The sequence below is a fragment of the Passer montanus genome, unplaced genomic scaffold (genome assembly GCF_014805655.1).
Source record: "Passer montanus isolate IOZ18808 unplaced genomic scaffold, ASM1480565v1 scaffold541, whole genome shotgun sequence".
NCBI lineage: Eukaryota > Metazoa > Chordata > Aves > Passeriformes > Passeridae > Passer > Passer montanus.
In genome coordinates this window covers 3,572-15,203 of record NW_024370386.1, presented here as the reverse complement: position 1 = coordinate 15,203, position 11,632 = coordinate 3,572, and the positions used below count along the sequence as shown (strand labels likewise).

At 52.4% G+C, this 11,632-nt stretch overlaps 1 long non-coding RNA gene across 1 annotated transcript; it reads left to right on the top strand.

Annotated features, from left to right (window-relative positions):
• The first annotated feature begins 755 nt into the window (after positions 1 to 755).
• Positions 756 to 2,424, top strand: LOC120509933. The gene is made up of 3 exons (XR_005629372.1): positions 756 to 997; positions 1,389 to 1,563; positions 1,874 to 2,424. It is a non-coding gene; the product is annotated as an uncharacterized LOC120509933 (long non-coding RNA).
• The last annotated feature ends 9,208 nt before the right edge of the window (positions 2,425 to 11,632 follow it).

Here is an 11,632-nt window from a genome sequence, read left to right as displayed (position 1 = left end):
CCCTGCAGCAGGAGTCCAGATCTGGTATGAAAAGCAAACTGAGAGAGGGAATGAGTGACCCTTTTTCTCCCTGTTTTGCAGCATGAACGGGAATTGTATCAGCAGCACATGAGATATCTGGAAAAGGAGAATGAAATGCATGAATCTGACATGCAGAGTCAAAAGGAACAAATGCAACAACTGTTGGACACTGAAAAGGAAACCAAGCAAGAAGAATTGGAGAATGGTGCTGCTGCTTTGAAGGAAGGAAGAAGTGGGAGCACTCGGAGTGCTGCACTGGCCAAGTGTAAAATTTCCAAAGGGGCTCTGAAGAAGCGCTTGGCATTCCTGAAGGGACAGCATTGTGTTCAGGCAGACAATGGCATTGACTTTCATTCTACTCCAGTGTCCCTGAATTATTCCAGTGATGTTTCCCATGAAGAGGTGGGTCTCTGTCCCTGTCAGTGCAGGCCTGCTTGGGTAAAGCAGCCCGGGCTGCAGCAGGCAGCCTTGTCTGTCTGCCTGGCTCCAGCCAGAGACCACTGACACCCTGATTGTTTCCTGGCATGCCTGGAATGACCAATCCAGCTCTGGAGCTTGCTGTTCAAATCAGCTCCAGGCCAAAAGCTGTGGCATGGGGAGCTGCTGGTGGAGCTGCTTCTGCTGTGCCCACAAAAAGGGAAGGCAACACATGGGGGTTTGGATTCTGTGTGCAAAGGAATGGAGCAGGTGAGCAGAGTGATGGACTAAACTGAGTTTAGTATCGAGAGGCTGAACAGCAGCTGCACTGCTGGTGCTCTGAGGATGCTTTCCATGATGGAGATTTCTGAGGGACAGCTTTTGTGGTGTTTGAAATATGGGCATCATCTCCTCTCTGAATACCCAGCAGGCTCTTGGAGCACAAGAGGAGCGTGGCTCAGGGACCAGCCTGGAACTAAAGGAGCCAGTTGCATCAGCAGAAGAGCAGAAGAGAGAGAGGCCTGAATTCTCCACTGTGCCCAGGAGAAGTGGCGAGCAGGTAAATTGGGCTTTCGCTGCCTCTGCAGAGCCTCAGGCTCCTCTGGAACATGGCACGTTAGCCCAGGCAGCGCTTTGGAGACCTCTGCTTGTTCCCTTGCCTCTCCCTGTCCCTGCTGTGGCACACCCCTTTGTTTCTTCTCTCTCTTGTGCCAGCCCATGGCTTTCACAAGGGCACCTTCACTCCACTGCCTCCCTCCCTGGCCCCGTGTCCCTGCACACACACACTGGCCTCTCTTGCACAGCCCCCAACAAGAGCTTTTTGCCCCCAGTGTTGTCTGGTGCCGTTCAGGGTCTCAGAGTAGGGATGTCCTTGCCTTGATGTCCAGAGGTCCTCTTGCTCCGTATTTGCTGACAGGTTTCTGTGACCCTCTCTTCCATCCAAATTGCAGGTGGAACCTGACAGGAGAATCAGAGCTTTTAGGAGACTCTTCCTCCCAGACTACTTCATGTTCTCTGTCCACAAGTCTGCCCATCAAAATTGGTCCACTTTTGAAACAGAAGAGTCCTCCAGTAGCTCAGGAGAGTAGCAGCCCTCGTGCTGATGCACAGCCTGTGGAGAAGAGGGTCAGTGGCCCAAATGTGTGCTTTGGAAAGCAGAGCCGGGTTTCTAAATGCTGTTGGAAGTCTCTCTAATAGACCTGTGGTGGCTGAGAGGTGGATGGATGTGGGAAGGGTTTGCCAGCCTTGAACTGGACTTGTTGATCTTCTGAGCTCTCTTGTGTCTGGGAGCCTGTTCCTTTCCCCTTGCCCAAGGGCAGAGTGTTGCTGAGGGCTGGAGTTGGAGGCTGTGTGTGCCCCAAGAGCCGGTACCGTGGGGCTGCAGGTGCTCCTGGCAGCGTGGGCTTGTCTGAGCCGGGCCTTGTGCCTCTTTCAGGTGTCCCTGCTGCAGTCACAGCTGGCCCGAGACCGACAGCACCACCTGGAGAGCTGTGCAGGGAGCAGGCAGGAGACACAAGGTGCAGAAGGGACCTCCTTGCTTCCTGAACATCTCAGAGAGGAGCCAGCTGGATGCAGTTTTAGACGTAGTCAGTAGTTTATGTTTAAAGGTTGTATAGTATAGGATAGTATAGGTAATAGTAATTGAACCTTTATACAACTGTGTTCCATAGGATGAAGGATATATTGATAGAGAAATAAAGAGTTTATTCTGATCACAATTAAACTAAAAGATCTTTTTCAGGCTTATTTACTGCCCAGTACAGAGACCTGTAACTTCCAGTATAGTGCATTATATCTGAAACAACATTGAAGCAATTCCAGTCAAGTCAGCAAAAACCAATTCTTAAAGATTGATGCTACTCACCCAAACCCATGACCATGGGCAAACCTTTCTCTCAGTCTCAAGGCGTGACCTTGAGGAGCATCCTCACTCCAGGAAGGAACCTGCAGAAGGGACACATGTGCCATGCACCACTTTGGTGAGGGCAGGAGAATCCTGCCATGTGAGGAGCTTTTTCATTTCTCCTTAGGAAACTGCAGCCTGTTTTTTCTCAGAGTCACAGAATCTCAGGGTGGGGGAGGCTGGAGGCACCTCTGGTGGTCACCTTGCCCAGCCCCTGCTCCATCAGGGCCACCCAGAGCCGGCTGCCCAGGATGTGTCCAGGTGGCTTTTCAGTCTCTCCAGGGATGGAGACTCCCCCAACTCCCCAGGCACCTGCACCAGTGCTTGGCCACCTTCCCAGTGCACAAGTGTCTCCTGAGCTTGGAGGGTCCCTCCTGTGTGTCACTTTGTGCCCGAGGTCCCTGAAGCTGTCCCTGGCCCTGTCTCCTCTGCAGCCTCTCCCCAGGTTTTTATCCCCAGGCATGAGATGCCCTGAGCCTGCTCTGCTCCAGGCTGGGCAGTGCCAGCTCTCTCAGCCTCTCCTCATGGCACAGATGCTCCAGTCCCTCCATTGCCTTCACGGCCCTGTGCTGGACTGTGTCCAGCCTGTCCCTGTCTCCTGTACTGGGCAGCCCAGCTCTGGGCCCAGCACTCCAGGGCTGGCCTCTCTGCTGTGGAGCAGAGGGAAAGGATCCCCTCCCTCTGCCAGCTGAGACACAGCTCCCAGTGCAGCCCAGGACGCTGTTCTGCACTGCTGCAGGAGCACACTGCTGGCCCATGGGCATCCTGGTGCCCAGCAGAACCCTGCCAAACCTCAGTTTTCCAACTGGGTGGCCCCCAGCAGATACCGGTGCCTGTGGTTCTTCCTTCCCAAGGACAGCACTGAGCACTTGTCATTGAACTGCCACCCTTGTTGAACTGTCCCTCTGGATGGCAGCACTCCTCTCTGCCAGATCAGCCTCTCCTCCTGGTTTGTGGGAGGGCACAGCCTGGCCCCACATCATGGTTTGGTGCTGGCACAATGCCAGTGCCCCCATGAAAATATACTCTTCCTAGTAGCTGCTGTGAGGTGTGATCAGAATCAGAGCAAAGCAGGCTCCAACCTAGAATAAAGGAAAAAAAAATTAGTAACTACAATATCTAAAAAGGAACAGACACAGAACTCAAAATGAAAACCCTCCTGTCTCGGTTTCACCTGGAAGTGAGTTTTTGGAAAAGTTGTGGTCAAACCAATCAGCGGCCAGATTTGTAATTGGCACTTGTGGTGGCCACTGAGGTTTGGATACGCCTCTGAGAACACACAGGGCGGGACACATGTGCCATGCACCACTTTGGTGAGGGCAGGAGAATCCTGCCATGTGAGGAGCTTTTTCATTTCTCCTTAGGAAACTGCAGCCTGTTTTTTCTCAGAGTCACAGAATCTCAGGCTGGGGGAGGCTGGAGGCACCTCTGGAGGTCACCTTGCCCAGCCCCTGCTCCATCAGGGCCACCCAGAGCCGGCTGCCCAGCATGTGTCCAGGTGGCTTTTCAGTCTCTCCAGGGATGGAGACTCCCCCACCTCCCCAGGCACCTGCACCAGTGCTTGGCCACCCTCCCAGTGCACAAGTGTCTCCTGAGCTCAGAGGGCCCCTCCTGTGTGTCACTTTGTGCCCGAGGCCCCTGGAGCTGTCCCTGGCCCTGTCTCCTCTGCAGCCTCTCCCCAGGTTTTTATCCCCAGGGATGAGATGCCCTGAGCCTGCTCTGCTCCAGGCTGGGCAGTGCCAGCTCTCTCAGCCTCTCCTCATGGCACAGATGCTCCAGTCCCTCCATTGCCTTCACGGCCCTGTGCTGGACTGTGTCCAGCCTGTCCCTGTCTCCTGTACTGGGCAGCCCAGCTCTGGGCCCAGCACTCCAGGGCTGGCCTCTCTGCTGTGGAGCAGAGGGAAAGGATCCCCTCCCTCTGCCAGCTGAGACACAGCTCCCAGTGCAGCCCAGGACGCTGTTCTGCACTGCTGCAGGAGCACACTGCTGGCCCATGGGCATCCTGGTGCCCAGCAGAACCCTGCCAAACCTCAGTTTTCCAACTGGGTGGCCCCCAGCAGATACCGGTGCCTGAGCAGGGGGCCCTCCTCTCCCTTTCTTTCTTGGCATTACACCTTTACCTGTTTTATTATTTCTAGATATTAATTTCTGTATCAATATTAATTACTGTTTCAATTGTATCTGCACGAATCACAGCTATTTATTACACTAGGGCACCCCATCACCCAGTTTACTAACAAAGGTGTCAGAAAGGACTGCACTCAGCATTGTCCTTCCAGGGTCCACCGCTAGACTTTGTGCCACTGATCACCAGGGTTCCAAGAAGGTAGATTCTGTGCAAGGTGTCTTTGCTTCTATGTACAGATTCAGAAAGAATTGGCAGGATTTGCAACAGGGATTTCAGCTCCATATCTTGTGTGGGAAAAAAATGGAATGATCCTCTCTCCCTCTCACTGGTGGTGGGTAAAGTGGTCCTGTTGTTGGTGGCAGTGGATGTCACCTGCACAGGAACTGTGCCAGACTGGAGTATTTCAGCTCCATATCTTGTGTGGGAAAAAAATGGAATGATCCTCTCTCCCTCTCACTGGTGGTGGGTAAAGTGGTCCTGTTGTTGGTGGCAGTGGATGTCACCTGCACAGGAACTGTGCATAGACCTGTGGTGGCTGAGAGGTGGATGGACGTGGGAAGGGTTTGCCAGCCTTGAACTGGACTTGTTGATCTTCTGAGCTCTCTTGTGTCTGGGAGCCTGTTCCTTTCCCCTTGCCCAAGGGCAGAGTGTTGCTGAGGGCTGGAGTTGGAGGCTGTGTGTGCCCCAAGAGCCGGTACCGTGGGGCTGCAGGTGCTCCTGGCAGTGTGGGCTTGTCTGAGCCGGGCCTTGTGCCTCTTTCAGGTGTCCCTGCTGCAGTCACAGCTGGCCCGAGACCGACAGCACCACCTGGAGAGCTGTGCAGGGAGCAGGCAGGAGACACAAGGTGCAGAAGGGACCTCCTTGCTTCCTGAACATCTCAGAGAGGAGCCAGCTGGATGCAGTTTTAGACGTAGTCAGTAGTTTATGTTTAAAGGTGGTATAGTATAGGATAGTATAGGTAATAGTAATTGAACCTTTATACAACTGTGTTCCATAGGATGAAGGATATATTGATAGAGAAATAAAGAGTTTATTCTGATCACAATTAAACTAAAAGATCTTTTTCAGGTGTATTTACTGCCCAGTACAGAGACCTGTAACTTCCAGTATAGTGCATTATATCTGAAACAACATTGAAGCAATTCCAGTCAAGTCAGCAAAAACCAATTCTTAACGATTGATGCTACTCACCCAAACCCATGACCATGGGCAAACCTTTCTCTCAGTCTCAAGGCGTGACCTTGAGGAGCATCCTCACTCCAGGAAGGAACCTGCAGAAGGGACACATGTGCCATGCACCACTTTGGTGAGGGCAGGAGAATCCTGCCATGTGAGGAGCTTGTTCATTTGCCCTTAGGAAACTGCAGCCTGTTTTTTCTCAGAGTCACAGAATCTCAGGCTGGGGGAGGCTGGAGGCACCTCTGGAGGTCACCTTGCCCAGCCCCTGCTCCATCAGGGCCACCCAGAGCCGGCTGCCCAGCATGTGTCCAGGTGGCTTTTCAGTCTCTCCAGGGATGGAGACTCCCCCACCTCCCCAGGCACCTGCACCAGTGCTTGGCCACCCTCCCAGTGCACAAGTGTCTCCTGAGCTCAGAGGGCCCCTCCTGTGTGTCACTTTGTGCCCGAGGCCCCTGGAGCTGTCCCTGGCCCTGTCTCCTCTGCAGCCTCTCCCCAGGTTTTTATCCCCAGGGATGAGATGCCCTGAGCCTGCTCTGCTCCAGGCTGGGCAGTGCCAGCTCTCTCAGCCTCTCCTCATGGCACAGATGCTCCAGTCCCTCCATTGCCTTCACGGCCCTGTGCTGGACTGTGTCCAGCCTGTCCCTGTCTCCTGTACTGGGCAGCCCAGCTCTGGGCCCAGCACTCCAGGGCTGTCCTCTCTGCTGTGGAGCAGAGGGAAAGGATCCCCTCCCTCTGCCAGCTGAGACACAGCTCCCAGTGCAGCCCAGGACGCTGTTCTGCACTGCTGCAGGAGCACACTGCTGGCCCATGGGCATCCTGGTGCCCAGCAGAACCCTGCCAAACCTCAGTTTTCCAACTGGGTGGCCCCCAGCAGATACCGGTGCCTGTGGTTCTTCCTTCCCAAGGACAGGACTCAGCACTTGTCATTGAACTGCCACCCTTGTTGAACTGTCCCTCTGGATGGCAGCACTCCTCTCTGCCAGATCAGCCTCTCCTCCTGGTTTGTGGGAGGGCACAGCCTGGCCCCATCACCCAGTGTACTAACAAAGGTGTCAGAAAGGACTGCACTCAGCATTGTCCTTCCAGGGTCCACCGCTAGACTTTGTGCCACTGATCACCAGGGTTCCAAGAAGGTACATTCTGTGCAAGGAGTCTTTGCTTCTATGTACAGATTCAGAAAGAATTGGCAGGATTTACAACAGGGATTTCAGCTCCATATCTTATGTGGGAAAAAATGGAATGATCCACGCTCCCTCTCACTGGTGGTGGGTAAAGTGGTCCTGTTGTTGGTGGCAGTGGATGTCACCTGCACAGGAACTGTGCCAGACTGTAGTGACATACAGTGGGAAGGAGCACTCTGAGGGAGGTAAAAGCTGGGCTGTAGAGATCATTCAAAGACTATTCTTCAAACCATAGAAGCCCCTGTTTTGTGAAGATCAGGAACAACTCCTAGGCAAGGGCTGAAGCTGCAATTCTGTGAGTTCCTTTACCTCCTAGGTCAATTTTTCCATTAATAATAGCAGATTGTCCTGGTTTAAAAGACAGATGCCAAGAAAGCTGGGAATCTCCCAGGAATGGAGAGATAGCCCCCTCCTTCCAAATTAGTGTAACTTGAAATTACAGGGCTTCCAGGCAAAGATATGGGAAGAGGAATAACAGTTCTTTACTAGAATATATACATATGTGTGTGTGTGAAGAAGAGAGAGAAACCAGCAGCACCCCCAAAGCAGCCCCAGACTCTTCCCAGCCGCTCAGCAGCTCTGCCTTTGCTGTAGTTATGGCCTCAGCCGGCAGCGAGCGCGCTGCGCTCCCGGCCAGGCAGAGTGGCTGCAGCGACTCTGCCCTGGCTCCAGGGGGTGCTGCTGGCCCCGCGGCTGCGAGCCCTGAGCCGCCCCAGGGGTTAACGGCAGCCTCGGGGACACAGAGGAGCTGGGGGGCTGCTTTTCCCAGCTTCTCACCGCTCTCTTGCACTATCCTGGCCATGGCAGCTCTGCTGTGGCTCAGCCAAACAGCACCTGGGGCTCCCTCTCTGCAGAGAGACAGCGAATAGCTGGGGTGGTCCCGTTTCCCATGAAGCACCCACGCAGATGGTGAGGGTCTTCTTGGCCATGGCGAGTGTTGAAAAGCTCCATCAGCCAGCAGCTGCTGCAAGCAACGGGCTCACCTAAGGGTGGCAAGGAGAATTCTGAAGCAGTGCCGTGTCCAGCACCAAAAACTGCCCAAACTGCCCTGCTCCTAGCATGGCCAGCTGGTTCTTCCCTCAACAAGCCAGTGCCCAACCCAGCCCTCCCTCCTTGGAAGTTTCCAGTGGAATGAGAGGGTCATTGGTCAGTTCTTTTGCATCTCAATTGCCCCATGGGCAATTCATTCCCCATGGGCGTCAGCTGCCCTCTCCTCGCCACATCTCCCTTTTCAGGAAACAAATGGGAGAAAATTCACCAAAATAACCACCCCAAACACACAACATCTTCCACCCTGAATTTTTTCCCATACCAACATGTTACATCAAACTTTGACTTTTAAACTATATACATCCATATATTATCCTAATTATATACATCCATACATACATGCAGATATGGAAGCAGACACAGTGTCTTGGGCCAGTTCACCCCAAAATAATGTAAGTTATAGATATGACATGATGTAACTCAGTCTAAGGTTATTAACACAGAAAGACAACTTAAAGGTGAACAAGCTGTAAGTGAAATAACAGCATGATGGTCTGCTGGAGAAAGCAGCTTCAACGGTCTCCAGACAGTCATGGATCACTGGCTCTCCCATAATCCCACTGAGGAAGGAAGCTGGATTCACAATGTGAGTTACCACAATTTCAACATCATCTTGTTCCACTAGTATAGCCTGGTACATCAGAAACCTCTGTGGGGAGAGCCAATGTCCCCCTTTTGCCTCAAGGACTGCAGACACCGTGTGGGATACCAGCACAGTCATTTTCTGGCCCAGGGTGAATTTGTGTGCTTCCTGGATATTCACTGCCACTGCTGCAACAGCTCTGAGACACCCTGGCCATCCTTTAGCTGCCATGTCCAGCTGTTTTGAGAGAGAGGCCACTGCTCTCTGGTACGGGCCTAAGTTCTCTGCTAATATTCCCAGGGCAATCCCTTGTTTTTCGTGGGAAAACAGGAAAAATGGTTCACTCACGTCTGGAAGTCCTAGAGCTGGAGATGACATGAGGGCCTTCTTTAGTTGGTCGGAGGCTTGGGTTGCTTCTTTTGTCCACTGAAGATCTCTGCTCCCTTCCCTGATCAGGGCATATAGAGGTTTAACAAGTAACCCATAGTTAGAAATCCACAGGCTGCACCACCCTATCAGGCCTAAAAAGATTCTCAGTTCCTTCAGTGTCTGAGGTCTCGGGGTCTGGCATATTGCTTCTTTGCCATCCTGCCCCAAGGTCCTTTGACCAGCACTCACCTCATAACCCAGGCAAATGACTGTTTGCCTCACCATCTGGGCTTTCGTCTGGGATATTCCATACCCCTGCAGGCCCAAACAGTTTAGGAGGCTTACCGTCCAGTGCACGCGTGTCTCCTGGGTCTGGGTGGCTGTTAGGAGGTCATCCACGCACTGGAGCAACTGCCCTTCTCCTGGTGGAGGTTCCCAACACTCTAAATCCTTGGCAAGTTGCTCCCCAGATACAGTGGGGGAGTTCTTGTACCCCTGTGCTAATACACACCATGTGAGCTGCTTCCTCCGTCCAGTTTTGGGGTTCTCCCATTTGAATGCAAAATTTTTCTGGCTGGCCTCGTGGAGAGGGAGGCAAAAGAAGGCATCCTTCAAATCTAAAACGGCAAAATAATGGTCCCCTGGACACATCCATTGCATTTACCCATCTTTCTGCATCAGCCACCAAGTGCAACCCGGTCCCTGAGCAAAGACAGCCCCACGGATGGGTTTGTCTTTTCTTGAGGCAGAATTAATCCAAACCATCTTTCCTAGCATACCTCTCATGTGCACCACCAGAACCTTGTCTCCACCTGCTGTGCACAGGGGTTTTCATTGGGTATCAGCTTGGTTGGTGGAATCTCTGCTATTAACTAACCATGTAGCCCTTGCTAAATGCAGCTCCCACTGCTTCAGGGTCCCATCCCCCCATTGCATTCAATGTTTTTTTGAAGAGTTCATTGCACCACCCTGCTTTCCTGGCAGCTGGTGCATGGTAGGGAATGTGATACACCCACTCCATGCCAGCTTCTCCAGCCCAGGTGTTTTTAAGGCTATCCTTGAGATGAGGCCCATTAGTTAGACTCAATTCTCTCGCAGGCACCATGCCTCCAAAGCACCTGCTTTTCAATGCCCAGGATGCAGTTCTGGGCAGTGGCATGAGACACAGGGTAGGACTCCAACCATCCAGTGGTGGCTTCTACCATTGGGAGCATGGAGCACTTGCCTTGGTGGGTTTGAGGCGAATGAATAATAAAATCTCGTGACAGATAGAGAGTCCAACCATGACTGGTCACTAAGTAAAAACAATTCACATGAGACCAATCAAAGATGTAAGCATTGCTGGTCTTTGCTGCTGCCCAGTGTGTCGCTGTGCCGAAGGAAAGGGTGCTGGGCTGGCAACGGCGACTCCCTGTGGTGATCTTGGCAGCAGCTTTGGTCTGGTGTCCTGAGCCACACTCATCAGAGGCACTTTCCTGTTACAAACTAGAAGCATATTCTTCAGTGTAACGGAGGGGTTCTAAAGGTAAGCTTAGAATTGCCGCTCAACACCGCTCATTTGCATTTATAAATGCCATTTCCTCTAAAATATCTTCTCTTGCATTCTCTTTCTTAACTTGGATTTTGGTAACTCTAGATAACCTTTCCACAAATTTCAAAAAAGGCTCTGATGGTGGCTGTTTGATTTTACTGTATGGCTTGAGAGGGCCTTCAGGAGGAAGGGTAAAGAAGGCTTTTTCAGCCTTCTTTACCCTTCTGTTTTTGTATTTTTTTTTTTACTCTCTTGAGGACTTCAAGAGGAATTGCTGCAGCTTGGGTTGGGGCCAAAGACCATTGACCCTCCCCAGAGAGATGCTCAATGGTAATTGGCATACCACTGGCATCCTTTGCTGTGTTTCGATCAGCATGCAAGTCTGGGAGAGCTTCTTTCAGTAGTTGTTTCCGTGCCATTTCCCATAATTTGAATTCTGTAGAAGTCATGAGGCATGAAAAAAGCTGTTTTAAATCATGTGGCACTACTACAATTTTACTCAGTTCTGCATTTAAAAGGCCACGGAAGTATGGGCTATGTGGGCCATGCTCTTTGTGGGCTTTGCAGATCTCTTTTATCATTTCTCCACCAAAAGCTTTCCAATTAGCAGTTGGGGCTCCTCCCCCTTGCCCTGCACGGTGATACGCAACAGGGGCGAAGGAGAAAGTGGGAGCCTGTACTGGCTGTGTGGTTCCCTGCTCCTCATCTTTTGAACTGGAAGCATTGGGATCAGTGGTACAGCTATAGGGATGAGCAGGGGGGTGCCCCCACCGTAGGAACAGGGGGCAGGGGTACCGTGGGGACAGGGGCGGGGACGCCTGGTGACATCACGTCGGCAGGTGCCCCTAGGGCGGGGCAGAGGGGCGGAGCTGAGGGAGTGGCAGGTAGCATGGGGGAAGGGAAGGGTGGGTGAGGGGTAAGGGAGGATTTTTGGGAAGGTGAGTGGAATCATGGGAATAAGAAGCCCAGACAGTGCATGGCAGCACGAGGCTTCCTCCATTTTTCCTGGCTCTCTGGGGACTGGGAACCATTTTGAGTTTCAGAAAGGGGGTGGAACACTCGGGTGGCGATTACACAATAACCAATAAGGGAAAACTTAGCAGGGAGCAAACTTATAACACACATGCCAGCTAGCGAATAGGGAGGATAGGAAGGAGGAGGGACTCTTGTTCCTGATCCAATCACCCACTGACAAGGGAAGAATTTTCTGGAAGAAAGGGAGGGGCCAGTGGGTGATGGACAGGAATTCAGGGAGGGATTTACAGAGGGT